The sequence below is a fragment of the Podarcis vaucheri genome (genome assembly GCF_965113315.1).
Source record: "Podarcis vaucheri genome assembly, chromosome: 17".
NCBI classification, from domain to species: domain Eukaryota; kingdom Metazoa; phylum Chordata; class Lepidosauria; order Squamata; family Lacertidae; genus Podarcis; species Podarcis vaucheri.
The window spans coordinates 3,231,328-3,237,327 of record NC_138755.1 but is presented as its reverse complement, the minus strand read 5'-3'; positions in this window follow the sequence as shown (position 1 = coordinate 3,237,327).

The following is a 6,000-nucleotide window of genomic DNA, read 5'->3' as shown; positions in this document are numbered from 1 at the left end:
CAAAGTGATGAATGCCTCTTTCCACGATTCTGGTGCCCCCTTCCCTTCCATAATTTGATTACATACCTCCATTAGTGGCTGAACCAAATATTCTCATTCTGTATTTTTCTGTTGTGAATAATAATACTCTGCAATTTTACAAGAAGTAAACTGAAGGCAGCTCTCAACATAGTAAAGACAATAAAAACACACAATCACACACAACCAATAAAATACTAAAAAAAAGTAATTAAAACCATTTTGAAGGATGGGTCAGAATTTATAAAAAGCACCCTGGAATAAATCAGTCTTTGTTGCCTGCTTTAATGCAGGAAGTGAAGGAGCCAGGTAATCTGTTTCACTGTCCAGGTGCTATAACACCTCCCTCCCCCTGTCCACTTGTCACACCTCTGGTGGCAGGAAAACAAAGATTAGGGTCTCTGTAGAGAAATGGAGTTAATGTACAAGTTCATATGTCAAAACGTGGCCTCAGGCTACTTAGAGACAATAACAGCACTGTAAATTGACAAAGAAACAGGCTGGTAACTAGTGAAGTTGTTAAAGGATAACAGTAATGTTATCTGACATCCTGGTTCCTGCCAGAATTTAGGGGAGGGCACATTCTGAACCAACTGAAATGTATGAATTATCTTCATGGGTAGCTTAATATAGTTTGCAATAAAGTTGTCCAACCTGGAGGTGACTAGGTAGGGCTGCCATTTCAAAAAGTAAAAACCAGGACACCATGAAAGTTCATGAGCTTTTTTTCTTTTGTTTCCTTTTTTGTTTTTTTTACAATAATGTCAAAAAACTTGATTTTTCAATTGACTTGTCTAAGATCCAGGACAAAGTGCTGCCTTTCATAAATCCTCCCCCGCCCCGGACGTCAGTTCCACCATTGAAATCCCTTGTAATGTCCAGGAACATCCAGACATATGGCAGCCCTAGAGCAGTAAGGGCACAGCTGGCTTACCAGATAGAGTTGTCCAAACAGTATTGGCCCCTGCTCCCACTTGAGCATCCAGGGTGGGGAAGCACTGGTTCAAGGAAAACTTCCAGTGTAGGACATGAACCTACCTTTGGAAATAGTTGAAGTGCCTTTTAGGTGGCTAATTGTTTACAAGCTGTGCAAACTTTTTAGCTCTTGCAGATTTGTTACTAGATAGGTATACAGAACCAACGAAATCCAGGCTGTCCAGGTCCATATAAGAGACATTTAGTGATGGTGAGGGACTGCCTTACCACAATCAGCTGGAAAAAGAATTAAGATTCCACACAAGCATTTTAAATATAGCATATTATACAGCAATAGCTTTCCCCTAGTCGATATCCTTCTATAATATCTATTCACAAATAAGTTTCATTTTAACAATGGCCCTTCTTAATGTTAATTTAAAACTTCCTCACTGCAGGAGCAGCTCATTTTATTACTTTAGTGTACAGTGCAACTTGAACATTATCCTTTAATTACCCCTTGTTTAGTTTTTGTTTATTGAACTCAGGGGTGTGTCTTAGTTAAAATGCTGGTCTCTTTCCTCCTACCCCCCCTTCACTTTTTCCCATTATAGCAAAATAGCACAACTTTTCTATAATGACATAACCCAGTGATTAATACATGCATCCTTCTGGAGAGCAAAAGCAAACTAAGGAGGAAATAATAACTGATTTCCCAGGCCCAGTGAACAAGAAAGAAATAAAAACAGAGAGAAACTGTAAACAGAAACTTTTGAATTTGAAGGAAATTGCACTTTTAGTAACAACAAAAAATATACACAAATCAAGTCAGGGAAAACATTAAAGGCTGGAACGCAATGATTTGACAATGGCATCTTGTGCATTCCCCACAAAAAGTGGGCAAACAAAGGATGTCAGTGCACTGTAGGACAATTGTTGTCTCTGTGTTCTGCCTGAGTTAAAACAATTTTTGAGGCCTAAATTTTAACATCATTTTTTGGCTTGCAGTGCGCTGCCATTTACCTCATGATCAGTGTTTCCAGCCCTAGTCTACCAACCTGCCACACAGCCCCGGACCAGATCTCTCTTATTATAGCTTTTTCTATAATGCCTCTCTATCCCTTGCACATTTTAAATCCCTACATCCTTTTCTTTCTTGGGGTGTGTGCATGAGTGAGAGGGGAAATTCCATGACCTCAATCCTGAGATCCTCTTGTTCTACATTTTGTGGTTGGCGCCCTTCCTGTTCCTCACCTAGTGTGGAAAGGGTGGGGCGGACTGGATCATGCTGTGGGTCTCAGGAAAGATGCTAAGCCTAATACCTGATCCCTCTGGCTCAGAGCCAATGGGGCAGTAAAGTAGGCCATGGAATAATGGAGGGTGGGTACAGGAAGGGTAGTAGAGAAGGGTAGGTTGAGATGAGAGATGCTCACGTAAATTGGTATTGATAAAGAAGGATAGAAGTGTCTTCCTCCACTGCAGTGGTCTGGCTTCAGTTCCAGCATGGAACTACACTGTCTTCACTGTTGTACTCAACCACCGGCCTGTCAGTACTGTGAAATTATATTCCAACCAAAGAAGAATGGTTTAATAAATTATGTGAATACTTGGAATTAGCTGATTTGATAAGACAAAAGCCAAAAAATATAATCCAGAAACAATGGAAATGCTTAAATGCTTATCTATGTAGACAAGGATTAAATGTAAGGTATTGGTTATGTTTAGAATAGATTTATGAGAGATTTAGAAAACTTATTGATTAGAATATTTGTGTGAGATTGTATGGAAAAAATATGGAATAAATACAATCTTGCTTAAAATGTATATATAGGAAGTGCAGTGTAAGCGATGGAAGTCAATCAATGAAATTTTATTATTATTTTCATATTGAGATATTTGTAGAATAAATTTGAAAAATTCTTCCAACTTTTCTTCTTCTTTTTTCCTCTTTATTTTTTCTTTTTTTCTTTTTTCCCCTTTGTTCCTTTTTTCATATATATGTGCTTATTTATTATTATTATTATTAGAAATATATATGTATGTAATATTTTGCTTATGTTTTGTAACAACTATGTTAAATAAACAATAAAATTATTTTTTTAAAAGGAATATGTTTGCACTATGTACAGCAAGCTTGTACTATACACCCTATGGAAAGAGGTTGAGTGCGGAGGCTCTTTTGTAATTAAGAGTGTGTGGTGTGGATTTGGTGGTTGTTTCCCCTTTTCTGCGGCAAGAGAAATCCTGCATCCTGCTGCCACTGCTTCTAGCCACAAACTTTGACCTCTATAATCCAAGGCTGGAAATATTCCAATATAGCAGCTAATGTCTTATATTTTGGGGCTTATGAGTTCAGGTCGTCTCTGGGATGGCCCAGCTGGGGCAAAGGTAGTATAAACAGCCCTGTCAGAAATGCAGGAAGATAGAACTTTGCTGCCCCTCCTGTGATGAAATGCCTTTATGCTACTTTCCCAAGTTGCAATACCCTTTTAACTAAATGAAGAAATGGCCAGCAGTATCCAGATGAAGTGAGGGAGCTGTGAAGATACAAGTACAAGCAGGTTTGATTCTCAATAGAAAGGGCAGGTTAAGCCTTCCACTCCAAGTCATAGGAAAGATTACAGTGTATTTCTGTGTGCAAACACCTTGGTATAGCACACAATCCTTGAAATATATAAGCTCTCCAGCATACATGCAGACTACTCATAATAATGAGAGGCATTTTATTGAGGAATATCATAAAATTATTTCTGGCAAGTAGATAAGGATGATCTGTACAATGGCATACTTGGTAAACTGAATCTGGTGTTCTCGTGCTTGCAGCATTAGTTTTAAATAAATGAAGCAATTGATCCATTTTATCTAACTGTTTTGTGTTTGGAGGCACCCACAAAAACAATTGCAAAAGCCACCCCCAAATTGGGGATATATTTTACTGGAACTGGATAGGGTCTCATTTTAGCAACTTAAATTTTAAAAGATTGATTAATATTTCACAAAGCAAGCAGTGTTGTAAGGGGGAGCATGGAAACAAACATTGGACATTCCAGAAAAAACATTGAACATGAGATAAGTTCTCGAGTACAGAGTATATAGTCTGTAGCTAATGAAACACCTGACACAAGGGGAGATGTTTTATCAGTCTCTTACTAAAAATGCGCACACATCCTTTCAGTGTATCTTAACATAACTCTTACACTAACAACAAAACCAGGTCTAATTATAGCCTAATCACTATGCTATCCTAGTACAGTAGAAAGAAAATGGGCAAAAACCAGTTATTAGACCTGCCAAGAGCATCTCTGCACCAGCTAATGCCATTCTACCAAAGTTCCCTATCCTATTCTACACTCTATTTAAAGTTTATTCTTAATTTTAAGTTTAACCTTGCACATTGTCCCTGGATCACTGCTTAGACTTATTTATTTGCAGCATTTATGAAACTCTGTTCCAGTGAGAAATTTCTCAAAGTATGATGGGGAAAAAAGAGCAGATACAATTAAACAGTGTAGAATAAATGAACAAATAAATAAAAACATGTAACTTACATAAAATAAGTAAAACGGCAATTTAAATCTGGGGAGGGGAGTGGAGGCAGATAATGAAGTAGATTAGTGGGCTTCCCCATGGAGGTCGTTCTGTAACCACTTAAGATGTTTCATTAAGAATTAAGCAGTATACAAATTATGTTAATTATGTTAAATAAACAAATAACAGTGTAGGCACCACCATTGAAAAGTCTCCATTCTACTGTGCCTCAGAGACCTTACTTAATAAACACAAGGGATACAGAGCAGGTCCCAACAGCTGGAACCAACCTGGTTCCTTCAATTATCTGAGGCCTCCTCTGGGTACTTCCTCCAAGGTTGGTTCAGAGGGCAGTTGGTTCAGACGAGCAGCAAAGTCAGTCCTCAGGGAATGTGCAGGCGACCTTGGAACGGACAGCTCATGGAAGAACCCCGACCAAACCTAAGAGGAGGCGTGTAGTGGTGATAAGGGATTCCCTACTGAGGGGAACAGAAGCAGTGATCTGTGGACCTGACAAGATGTCTCGGGAGGTGTGCTGTCTCCCCGGGGCTAAGATCCAAGATGTAACTGAACGACTGCAAGGAATCATAAAACCCACTGACAAATACCCCTTCCTCTTGGTTCATGTGGGAACCAATGACACTGCAAGCAATAGCCTCCAGAAGATCAAAAGAGACTACGAGGCTCTGGGCAGGAAATTGAAGCAACTAAATGCACAAATTGTCATCTCATCTGTCCTCCCAGTTGAACGACGTGGCCCAGGGAGAGAGGGAAAAATAGTGGAAGTGAACAGCTGGCTTCGCAAATGGTGTAAACAGGAACGGTTTGGATTCTTAGATCACGGACTGCAGTTTCTTGAAGATGGACTTCTGGCAAGCGATGGGCTGCACCTCACAATGTTTGGGAGGAATGTTTTTGCCAAAAATCTCAGAAACCTCATCAGGAGGGCTTTAAACTGACTAATGTGGGGGAGGGACACAGTGCTCCTGAAGGTAGGAGTCTATCAATTGATGAAGATGATCATCCAAATGTCATAGACCAAATGGAGCAAACAGCACGCAGACCTAGTGGTGGGAGGAAAAAATCCTTAAAAAAGAGACACGGGGGAATGATTAATGGACTTCAATGTCTGTACACTAATGTGCAAAGCATGGGAAATAAACAAGATGAGCTTGAGCTCTTGGTATAGCAAACTAAATATGACATAATAGGCATCACGGAAACCTGGTGGGATAAGTCCCACGATTGGAATGTAATAATGGGGGGATACAATCTATTTCAGAGAAACAGACCAGACAAGAAAGGAGGAGGAGTGGCGTTATATGTCAGGGATGTGTATACCTGTGAAGAGATCCAAGATTTAGAACCTCAAAGCCAAAGTGAGAGCATTTGGGTCAAAATTAAGGGAGAGAAGAATAACAGAGACCTCATTGTGGGAGTTTACTATAGATCCCCAAGCCAAACGGAGGACATAGATGATGCCTTCCTGGAACAGATGGCCAAGCATGCAAAAGGAAGGGAGGTAGTAGTAATGGGGGA